The sequence below is a fragment of the Ciconia boyciana genome, chromosome 12 (genome assembly GCF_034638445.1).
Source record: "Ciconia boyciana chromosome 12, ASM3463844v1, whole genome shotgun sequence".
In the NCBI taxonomy this organism is placed as follows: domain Eukaryota; kingdom Metazoa; phylum Chordata; class Aves; order Ciconiiformes; family Ciconiidae; genus Ciconia; species Ciconia boyciana.
The window spans coordinates 23,296,134-23,307,496 of NC_132945.1; positions in this window are offsets into that span (position 1 = coordinate 23,296,134).

Consider the following 11,363-nt stretch of genomic DNA (forward strand, 5'->3'; position numbering starts at 1 on the left):
GCCAATGCCACCACTGTGACCTGGGCTCCTTCTTTTTCTCACCTCACCTTGGAGGTTGGGTTGAGCCATATGAGCGAGTAGGGCGTGCAGTGCCACCTCCCCCCCAAAAATGCGGGGGTAGGAGTGGTGCATGGCCTGAAGCCTCCATTCAGGGGAGAGTTTTACCTCTTCTGCTTAGAGATGGGTCTGGAGAGCCTCAGGGAAGGTCTCTGATTATGGAAAAAGCCCCTTGGAGAACGGCGTTGGTGCAGGGTGTAGGAACGTGTGCGTCTGCTGGCGTGGGCGGGTTGAGCTCACGCCAAAGGAATTTCAGGGTAGTGTGGAGATGCCTCAGCCAGTCCCCACCGGTGTCTCCAGGAAGCTCAGGCTGGCTCAGTGGGGCTGGTGGGGACCCAACGCAGCCGTGCTGGGACCTGCTGGGCTCCACCCCGCTCCGCTGGCACCCGTTCAGCTCCTCGGTGGGTGAGACCTGGCACAGCCAGCCTGCGGCACGGTGGTCCCCGCGTGCTCCCCGGGAGCCGGCAGCCCCCACGGCTGTAACTGCAACCTCCATGCGGGAAGGTGGTTTTTTTTTTCGGTGCATCTGTTGTGGTTGGACCTCCTAAACTTGTGAGCCAAACTACAGGGCACAGGGTCGACCCAGCCACCGCGTGTGCCATCAGGCTGGTGGAGGGGTTAGCCCTCACCCGTGACCCTCTCAGAGGGATCTCATTGCCTCCCCTTTTTTTTTTGGAGAAGGAAACCTCCACTCCCCGCGCCCCCCCATTTCCATCTCTCCCTCCCTGCTCTGCTGATGGGGCCCAAAACCTGTTCACTGAAAAACAGTACAAAGCCAAAACAACCGACAGGCAGCTTTAAATCTTAGGGGAATTGTAGATAATTTTCCTGATGATCTTATTTTTTTTCACTACAGAAAAAAAAAAAAAGCATCCGCTCATCCTCACATAGACTATGTGTGCGCATATATATATATATATTTTTTTTTTTTTAATATTTAGGGGGCAGAGGAAGAAGTGTCTTAAAAAAACCCACCCCAATCCAATACTGCTTCCCAAGCAGCACTACTGGTCTGCATGCAAAATGCTGACATGCAAATGTTTCACTAGTGCAAAGGCAACACTTTAAAAAAAAAAAACCAACAGTCCGAAGGAAAACCACAGCAAGCCTCGGCTTTTATTTCTCTATTTTTGTGTGTACAGAAGTGGACGGCTTCTAGCCTTGCATTTCATTGCAGCTCTCGGTGGCCGAGGGCAGCTATTCCCTGGGAGAAAGCCAGGGGAGAGGGGGAATGATGCTGGTGGGGCAAAGCCCCTCTTTGCTACGGGAGGGACGGCTCGGAGCTGGGGTGTGTGAACCCCAGCAGAATGAAGGTCCCTCCATCCCTGGTCCCCTGGGACACTTCGGTGCTGGGGACATTGGAAAAGGTTTGCAAGCCGATGCTTGGTGCAGAACAAATGCCAGCCCGGCCGGGAGGCGGGTGCCGCGTCTCTGTCGCGCCTGTATCATAGCGGGGGGGTGGGGGAAGAAATCGCTGTAAATAGGAAAAGAGCACTGTATCGCTTCGCGGGTCTGCGTGGATTGAAAGTGATCGTTTACTGTCTGAGATGAACACAATGTGAAAAAAAAAATTGGGACCTGGAAAACTTGGGTGGAAGGTTTATTTTTCTGGTGATGCTTTTGTTTGTTACATAACCCCCCCCCCCCCCCCCGAAACTCCCCTACAACTATTAATCTATCTCATATTTTGTAATAAAATTTTATCACATGCAGACGTCGTCTTTCTTCTGTTGCATGCCATTGCAAATGCTCTTTCTGCCTTTACCCGCTGCTGCCTGCGCGTGAGTTGATTTTACAGGCTTAAGAAAAGGAAAAAAAGCTTTTTTATGAGGTTGGATTAGGAAAATGGGTATCCGAGCAGGGGAAGGATCCGTGCATGGTGTAAGCCTGGAGCACCAGGCAATGCTATTAGTGTTGTTACGTGGCCTAAGCTGAGGCTTTGGAGGAATGGCGAGCCCTTTCCCAAACCGATGTTGCAATGCTGTGCAAAGAGAAAGGAGGGGCGGGACACTTTTTGTTTTTAACCCCCTCCGCCTTTACGATGTGCTCCCATTTTTTGCCTTGCCAGGGGAGAAGGGGGCATCCGCAGGCCAAGGGTCCGAGGGAGCAGGAGCGGAGCCAGAGCCTCCTCCCTCCCCGCGCCGGGTAGAGGGGAAGAGAGAAGAGACAAGGGGACACGAGGAAGTGCCGGGCTGGGGACGCGGCGGCCAAAATCCCCGTCTGTGTACTTTTGTGTATCTATATACACGCATTTGTGCATATGCAAACAGCCAGCAGGGGTTCAGTGAGGGCTGTTGAGCTCATGCCTTTTGCATGCACGCACCTGCACGCAAATACACAAACAACACCTACAAATACACACACACATATATCTCTATATATAGGCTGAACTAAACAGCTCTTTATAAGCTGTTCTGCCGTCTCCAGCATCTTTGTGACCGCTTCCCGCAGTCGCCTCTTGGCCCGGCTACACTTGCAGGATCGTGAGTCTTATTCCGTGTTAAAACCAACAGCTCCCTATTGCTTTCTGAAGGTTTTGCATTTCAGCTACATTTTTCATGAAGAAAATCCTCTTTCCCTACTGATTAGGTTCCCTCAGCTCGAACTTCCTTACGATGCTGAGATGAGTTGTTTTACATCCTTCTCCTGTGGCTTTTAGACCCTGTTGACAGCCCCCGGGCATTGCACTGTTTTACCTTCCGAGTCCTTCTCCTCCCTTGGTTGTTTCCAGCTTTCACCATCACTTGAGAAATAAGTTGGGGGACCGAGATCTAACGAAGATTAGGGGGGCAGGGAGAGCAGGACATGGAGCCACGCACCTTCTCTTGTTGTCACTTCCCTGCAGTTGCTAAGTTTTGCGGCAGATTGCCTGTGCAGAGCTGGAGGGAGCGCCGGGCAGTGCTGCGTGCCTGGGAAGGATCCGGCCGCAGCTCTCCACGGCATGTTTGATGCTGGGTGCCGCAGCAAAACCTGTGCAGGCAGAGGAGGCTGGGGGAGAAATCAGCCCCATGAACCGCTCCTTCGCTGCATGACTGGCAAAAGGGAGAAGAAACCTGTAGTTATTTGCTGGCATCAACTCCTGAGCAGCCTCAGTTTTACCTTTCCCATTTGTTCTGCCTGCAAATAATGTCAGAAGTGGTGGTGGGGGGGAAGGGGATGCTGTCGGGGACCCCCGTCCTCGTGCACGGGGATGTCAGAGCCACCTGCGGTGCAGGGAGGGAGGTTTGGGGCTGGAAAGGAGACGGGAGTTTCTGTGGAGCAAGGTGTTAGGAAGTCACAGGCCAGTGGCTGGAGCCTCTGGGGAGGTCCGGAGGCCAAAGAGACCCTTGTGGAGATCGCCATGGACCCGTCACGGACTGACTGCTGCATACAACATGCCTCCTTTGAAGCCATCTCCTGCTCTGCAAGTATTTGTGGAAACTCATTTCTTTGAGGTATGGTCTCATGCTGGCCGGTATGGAAGGAGCTGGGATGCTGTTCATCTTTGTTAAATACATTCCCATGGAAAGAGGCATCACATGCCTGAACACCTCCTTGAACCCCCTCATTCCACCCAGCGTGTCCTTCGGCACGGCGCCGCGCTCCGGACTTTGCTCTGGCTGCGCAGCCAAGCTGTTCCTGGCGAGATCGCCAAGATAGTGAGTAACGGGGAAGCTCTGCCATGACGTCAGGAAAGTCCAGAGAGTGGCTATTTTATTGCATGCAAAACTGAAGTGTCCTTCCTCGATGGAGCCGCAGCGGGGCAAACCCTGGAGGGGGCATCAGAGGAGAGCGTGGATGGGGCTGCCACGGCTGCTTCTCCTCGGTGGCACTGCTGTCGCGTGGGATGGGGACCCTCCTGTCGCAGAGAGGCTTCCCGTAGCCATGGGCCACAGCTGGCTGGGGGGACAACTCAGGAGGTGGTGAGAGAAGCTCACCTTTTGGGTCACTCAAGCTAAAATGCCCCTGCAGGAAAGCCCCAGTCAGGTTTCCAAACCATCCTTTTTTTTTTGGAAAACAGCCTGCCAAGCCCACCCGCAGCTCTCTCTGCTCACTCATCTCTCCCTTCATTGCCAGAAGTGATTTGTACCATCCCCAGTTTTGAGGGACAGGACGCTGGAGCGTGTCGGTGGTGCTGAGGACGGCAGGCGGGCACCAAGGTGGCCACGGACTGTCCCTGCTGGAGCACAGGGCTGCACATCCTCTAGATTCCCATCCTGGACCTTTCCCTGCCCAGGCCCCCAACCCTGGTCCTTTGCCCTGATGCTCTGCTTCACCCATACAGCACCACAGACCCGAGAAGGCCCTGCTGATGATACGGCATCACATCATGCTGTGGTATGGCATCACAGACCCGAGAAGGCATCACAGACCTGAGAAGGCATCACAGACCCGAGAAGTCCGAGGGTCAGTGCTGATGCAGGGGTGGTGAGTCCATCTTGAAGTCAGGCTGGGATGTCCTGGGAGGACACAATCCCTTTGGGTGCTGGGGAGCTGTTTTGTGTTGGCCATCCCCGAGGGAGAGATGCAAGGCCCTGCTCAGGTCCCTTTGGGTCAGGTCTCTGCCTGAAACACAGAGGAGATGGTGGCAATTAAAAAAATAATCCTCTTTTCTCCAAAGAATGGCAAATCTGGGGTGCAGCTCAAAGTCAAGCTGGAAGTTCAGGCTCATCCCCCAAAGGGTCCTCAGCAGAGCAGGACCTCATCCTGCTGAAAGCCCTTCACCCTGCAGACCCAGCCAGCAAGAGGAACCCCCTTGCCCACCCCGCGACTTTCACTGCCCGCAGCGTCCCCCCAGCCGCTGGTACCCGTCTTTGCCTTGTTTGTGCTCCGGTGATGAAGCAACGCCGCTGTAAAACCCTGGTTCGATCGCATTGACTGTTCCTACGCAGTTATGGGGCTGTTAAAGCTGCAGGAATGCCAAGATCGCGGCTGGTCAAGGACAGGGAGGGAAGGAGGAGGCGGAGGAGGGGGATAAAAACCAGAGGTGAAAGCCTGGAGGAGGGGGTCCTGCCACATGGTCTTGCATGGCATGGCCAAGAGGCGAAGGCACCAACTGGAGAGCACCCAAGGGTGCTCTGGGTTGTTTTTTTTTTGCTTGATGTTCAGAAGGAAGCAACACTGATGCCACCATGCCATGTCTAGCACCCAGAAAGCAATGGGAGTCACCAAGGCAGAAGGGCCTGGGGGGCTTGGTGGAGATGGGCAGCTCAGTGGGGAGGCTCAGCGAGGCTCTCCTCTCCCTCTGCCCCGCTGGGGCGATTTCGGAGGGGAAGGCTGGAAGGTCCCACCGCTACGGGACAGCGAAGCACCCACACAGTGGCACCCTATGCCCAAGGTGTGGTGGAGGGGATGGGAGAAAACCGAACCCAGCTTCCCCTGGGATCTGGAGAAGATGGCGTGGATGCCCATCTTGCATCCCCAGCCTGGCCGAGCAGCGCTGGCGTTGCAGCGAGCCCAGTGCCCACCTCTGCCTGCCGAATGCGGCAGTGACTTCCAGGATGGTTTTATTTTTGAATTTTATTTTTCCCCCCCCAAGTGACTAACCTGACGCGTCTCCCCCGTGGCAGATAGCTGTCTCCTCAAGGTTATTCTGTTTGATGTTTTCATGGCCCAGGCTGTAAAGTTATCCATTGACTGGGGAAAACACAATTAAGAGAGAAAGAGCTGCCGGGCGGGTTATTCAGGTATCTCTGCAGCTCAGCTAAGGATTGCAGCGTGGGCCAGAGATGTGGCTACCTGGACCAGAGAGGTGGCTCCCGGCGGTTACGGCAAAGCCTCTGATGGCACCTCAGGGCTGGGATGATGCCTGGCAGCTGGGGGACAGGGGGACCAGCTCCCGTGGTGCTGCTGTCAGCCCCCGCCATCTGCTTGCCTGGAAAACAAGGGCTGGGAAGGGAGTGCCAAAGGCAGGCTAAATTTTGGGGAGGGTGACGGAGAGGTGCGTGTGCCGGTGGCTGCTCCCACCCCGGTGGGAACGGCCATGCTTGCCGTGACAGCAGCTGCGAGTGCGGCCCTTCAAACCGAGCCCTTATCTCCTTTATCCTGAGGACTATCAACCCCTCGAGTCTCCCTGTGGTGCCCTATCATGCAGGCGAAGCCAGGACTGAGCCATTAAAGTTAACTATTACCCAAAGTGAGTGTTTATTTGGGGTAATACAGGCCCGGGGGAAAGTGAGGGAGGGGAGGAGGAAGGCTCTTGTTTCTTTTCTACAAGATATTGCCAGCCCTGCAGCACTAAAGTGGTGCTTAAACAAGATGAATGCTTAAATAACAGAAAGCAAACAGTGCTGCCGGGAGGTGGGATGGGAGAGCCCGGCCGCCGCCGGCCACTGAGCTGCAGCCAAGTGGCTGGGACGCCTCGGTGTCCCCCCAGCCCATGGGGAGCCCCGTACAGGGGTGTTTGTCTCATACTGGTGGGAGGAAAGCTCCCTCCGAGCTTTCCTCTGGCTTTTTGTCATCGGGCAACTTCAGGGAGAAATCCTCCCTTTCCACATGTTTTCTCCTTCCACCCACACACCCACGTCGTATCTCCAACCATGTTGTATCTCCGACCATGTCGTATCTCCGACCACGTTGTATCTCCGACCACGTTGTATTTCCAACCACGTCGTATCTCCGACCATGTCGTATCTCCGACCACGTTGTATCTCTGACCACGTTGTATCTCCGACCATGTTGTATCTCTGACCACGTTTGTATCTCCAACCACGTTGTATCTCCGACCACGTTTGTATCTCCGACCACGTCGTATCTCCGACCATGTCGTATCTCCGACCATGCTGTATCTCCACCCGGACGGCTGCTCGTCCCACTCCCTACCCACATCAGCCATGCAGATATCAGGCAGAAGAAGGAGCCAGGGTGGGGAATACCCACATCCAGACCTTTCCTTGGGCACAGAGGGCCATCATGCTTCAACTCTGAAGCTGAACATCCCCAAAGTAGAGGGATCCCCAGTCCCAACCCTGCCCCAGACAAGTCGCTACCCCAGAATATAAGTCCTTTTTCTCCACTCCCAAGACCATTTATTTCTCTCCCCTCTCCCCAGAGGGGACCCCGTGTGAGTCTCTGCTGTAGGGCAGAGGACCTGCTAGCCCAGACGAGAAAGGGATCATTCCCACAGCTGCTACGGCCAGTTGGTTTGGGATAAAAATGATCCCAGGTCCCCCTGTTGAAACTGTAATAGTGGACAGAGATGCTGTGGTCTCGGTGTCACTGCTGTGGCGGTGGCTTTACGGACCAGTGGGGGTTTTGCAAGGAGACAGGGCAGTCTGCAGAGCCTGAGGCCCAGGGGGAGGTTTGAAGGAGGATCCCGACAGGGAACCCACCGGCAGCTCTGGAAGGACCTTGGGAAAACAGTGGAGAGCAGAAGGGCAAGGAAAGCGTCCAGGGCCTTCAGGAAGGATGGCAAAGAGTGGTGGTGGGATGCAGAAGGATGAAAGCAGTCCACGAAAGCCTTGTAAGGCATGTGGACCTGGTGAAGTAGGCAGCTTTTGATGGGATGCAAGGCTCAGGCAGTGGGAAAGCAGCAACACCGGGGCTGCAGGACCAGCACGGAGGCATTGAGGGACAGAAGCCGACTGGGAGAGCCACGCCAGTGCGGTGGGAAGGCATCGAAGGCACTGAGCTCGGCTGGTGTGTGACCAACGCATGGAGTGCCCTGTCCCTGCCCATAGACCCACAGCCCCATCTGGAGCCACCAGCCGGGCAAGACCCCCAAACAGTGAGTCTGGGGGTGCAAAAACAGCTGGGGGCTGCCACCCGCAGTGACGGAGATGCATCCCTGCAGGTGCTTGGCCTGGATGGGAGCAGCATCTCCAACGCGGGGAAGTGCTGGGAGCACTGATTTCAGGCTGATTTTGGCTTGCTGCGAGCAGTCGGTGCAGTGGGAAGGGAGTGACTGGGAAGCCCCAGCCTTGCTGGTGGCTTTTGCAGCCCCACGAGCACATCCCGTTGGTCCCTGTCCTCCGTGGGGGCACATCTGAATGCTCCCAGGTGGGAGAGGCGGGGAAGGGCAGGGACATGCCCATGCTTTTCAGTGCCAGGACCTGACATGACCCAAGCACCGCCAGCACCGGTGACCACAGCATCAGGCAGTGGGACGGATCCTTCTCCCTCCTAGTCCTTCCCTCGGCTGGTGCATGATCCCTCCTGGGCACGTGGCAGCAGCGGGGAGGCTTCCCACGGCATGCCAAAACGATGCCGTTCCCTGGAGTAACCAAATCGCATGCAGGAGGGCTCACCTGAACCCTCTAATCCCGTAATCCATCACCAAGGAGACCCGAGCGTTACCTGGCACTGTGGGAAGCAGAGGGGCCCTGGAGCGGGATAACTGGTTCCTGACACCCCTGCCAAGTCCCGTCGCTTTTTGGCTCACCCCGATGCTCCTGCCAGAGAGAGCAGGGCCAGGGGAAGGACCAGAGAGACGGCTGCTCTGCTCTGCTCCTCCAGGGAGGAGCCGCTTCAGCAAACAGCTCCAGCACCCTCCTTGCAACCCATCCCATCCTCCTGCTTTGCAACCCATTCCCATACTGATTCCCCCGGCCCGGGCATCGGCAGCGTTTAACCATCCACGCTTCCCAAAGCGCCTTTCTCCGGGGTGTCTTTGTGGCACCACGATGGTGGAGGTGTCCCCTGGGGCTGGCTTTGGTTTGAAGAAAAGGGGGACCTCGAACTGCCCCGGGGGGGTCTGCTCTGCCCTAACCCCATCATGGGTGCGTTGGAGAGAGATGTGGCTGGGTGCAATCAAACTGGGTAAGATTTTTGGTGAAAAAAAAAATCTCTGCTGGCAACGGGAAGAAGGTGTGGTCTCTAAGCCAGGTGGAGAACTGCCCCGTTGAAGCTCAGATCTATCTCAAGCACCAGAAAGATGGTAAAGGGGGGACAAACCCGGAGCTGGAGAGCATCGGAGGGTGCAAAACACACCTGGGGTTGGTGCTTCCCCACAGTCACCTGGAGGGGCATGTTGAGCCCAGGCTCGTCACTGCGGGTCCCTGCATGGCCAGGAGGGGACACGTGGCAGGAGAGGATGATTCAACCCCCTTGCCACCCCATTGACCTTCTGAACACACCAGGCTTTCTCCTGTGACTGCGAAGGGTGCAGGGGGAGGAGAACAAAACTGTAGATAGTTGATATGAGAAAGGATTAATCCCACCCTGCACGGGAACCTCCTTTCTGCTCCCACCATCTCCTGTGACTTGCCGGGGCACTTCAGCCCCTGCAGCCCACCCTGGGCACCCGCAGGGATGCCCACTGGAGCTCCCACCACCTCCCACTGGACACCAGTTCAGCTGTGCCAGCACAGAGACCTTGCAACTCATTGCACTGGCGAACTGAATTTTTCCAGTGGTTACATTAATCTCTGTCTCTGCTGGTCCCCTGCTTCTGTACTGGGGCCCCTGGTCACCCGGGCTGATGTCTGGGGAAGGAACCTGCAAAAGAGATGACGGCCAGGTGCGAGGGCAGGGACGCTGGCACCGATCCCGCGGCTGCCCCTGCCGTGAACCGAAACGCGGAGCGCCTGGGCACGGCAGTGCCGGGGAGCTGCCAGGGAGAGGGAGGCCTATGCAAACAGGCACCGCGGCAGAGCCGGCACGCTTTGCCTTGCGGGAGGGGACGCGGAGCCAAATATGCCCTGATCAAACAAACCAGCCACCGGGCTGCACGTCCTCCAGCCCGTCCCGGCGTGACGGAGCCTGAGGGCTGCGGTTTCATGACGCTGGAGGAAGGGGTGACATCCTCACTCGATGGCTGTGCATTTTGGGAGGGGGTCTCCTTCCTGGGGGTGATGCTACCCCCTTCACCCAGGACAGCGTCTCCGTGCTCAGGAGGAGCCAATGCATCTGCAGTAGTCCTGGTGTGAGGAAGAGCAGAGGCAATCTGCCTCCCTCCCACATCTCCAGCTGGATCTTCACCCCTGGCTCCTTCGCCTTCCCCAAACTCATCGTCTTCATCCGTCGGCTCTCCCGGCTGGGGCTGCCGATGCCATTCGTCTGTGCAGCACTTGGGGCAGCAGAGCCCTGCTTTTGGTTGGAGCTTCAGCCACACATCCTGGGAGCCGGGCCAGCCCAGGGTGGATTTTGGCAGCAGGGAGAGCAGAGGTGATGTCTGCCCGAGGAGCTCCTCTTCCTCTCCGCCCGGCTCTGAGCGAGGGTGCGGAAAGCTGCGGGAAGGCGGGCAGTGCTTTCCGCTTGGGTCCGTTGGCAGCAGAGCTCTGCGGGAGGATGCTCGGCCGAGCGCGGGGCAGCAGCATCGCAGAAAGCAGCGTTACGAGTGGCAGCCTGAGCAGGAGGGAAGACCCCCAGGAAGATCAAGGACTCAGCCCCACGTTCAAAGCCCATTGCCCGGGCTCCCGCGGCTGTGCCGGGTGGGAGAGCAGTCCGAAGTGTAAATTGCATAAGTATGCAATGCTGGAAGAGGAGGAATATGAAGTGGAGAGAGGTCCTGGCTGTGCCAGGGGCTCAAATCGTGGTTGAAGCTGTCATTTAAAGCATCACCTAGGAGGTGGATGGCACCAGCAGCGCACGTCCACACCAGCAGGTTTGCTCAGGCTCCTGGCAGAGTTAAGAGCTTTACGCAAAGGTGTTGGGACCTGTTCCTTCGCTGGTTCCCAGCTAGGGAAACTGGAGGCTGGAGCAGTTCGGGGGGTCTGGAGGCTGCCCTGGCCTTGCACCCCCAGCACTGCCTGGGGCTGGCAGCCGGGGAGGTGGCCCCGGCTGTCTTGCTGTGCCATCTAGTGGGATGCTGGCCCCGCTCCCCGCGCGGGAAAATCCCTCTGGAGCTGGGGACGCCAACACAGCCCCCTGCAATACCCCCAGCAAGACCCTAATTTTACATATCCCAGGACAGTGGCAGAATAACCCCACGTATCTTTTGGCAATTTCTACCCCACAGCCCTTTCCAGCCGGGGAAAGGGGACAGCAGGTCAGGTCCCCTCTGGCAGGACACGGCGAGTCCAGCCCTCCCCATCCTGTGCTAGCACTGGGTATGTGTATTCACCCAAGAGGGCCAGGAAAACAAATTAAAAGCCTCTAATAGCATTGCTTGGCTGCTTCCAGAAGCTGCCTGGAGAGCAACACTTAATAAGGCAACATCATTGCTCTCTCACTAATTTAATCTGCTCTCAGAGTCCACTCCGAAGGTCTGCATTTGCTGCATGCACCACCAGAAAACAGCCCACGTGCGTCCCTCCACCACCGAGGACCAAAGCAGAGCTCCCACCTCCAGCCAGACACCAGCAGCAAGCGCCAGGGCACAGCGTGCTTCTCATCCCCTTTCCCCAGGGCAAATATATTTGGGTATATCCGGACAAGCAAACCTGGGG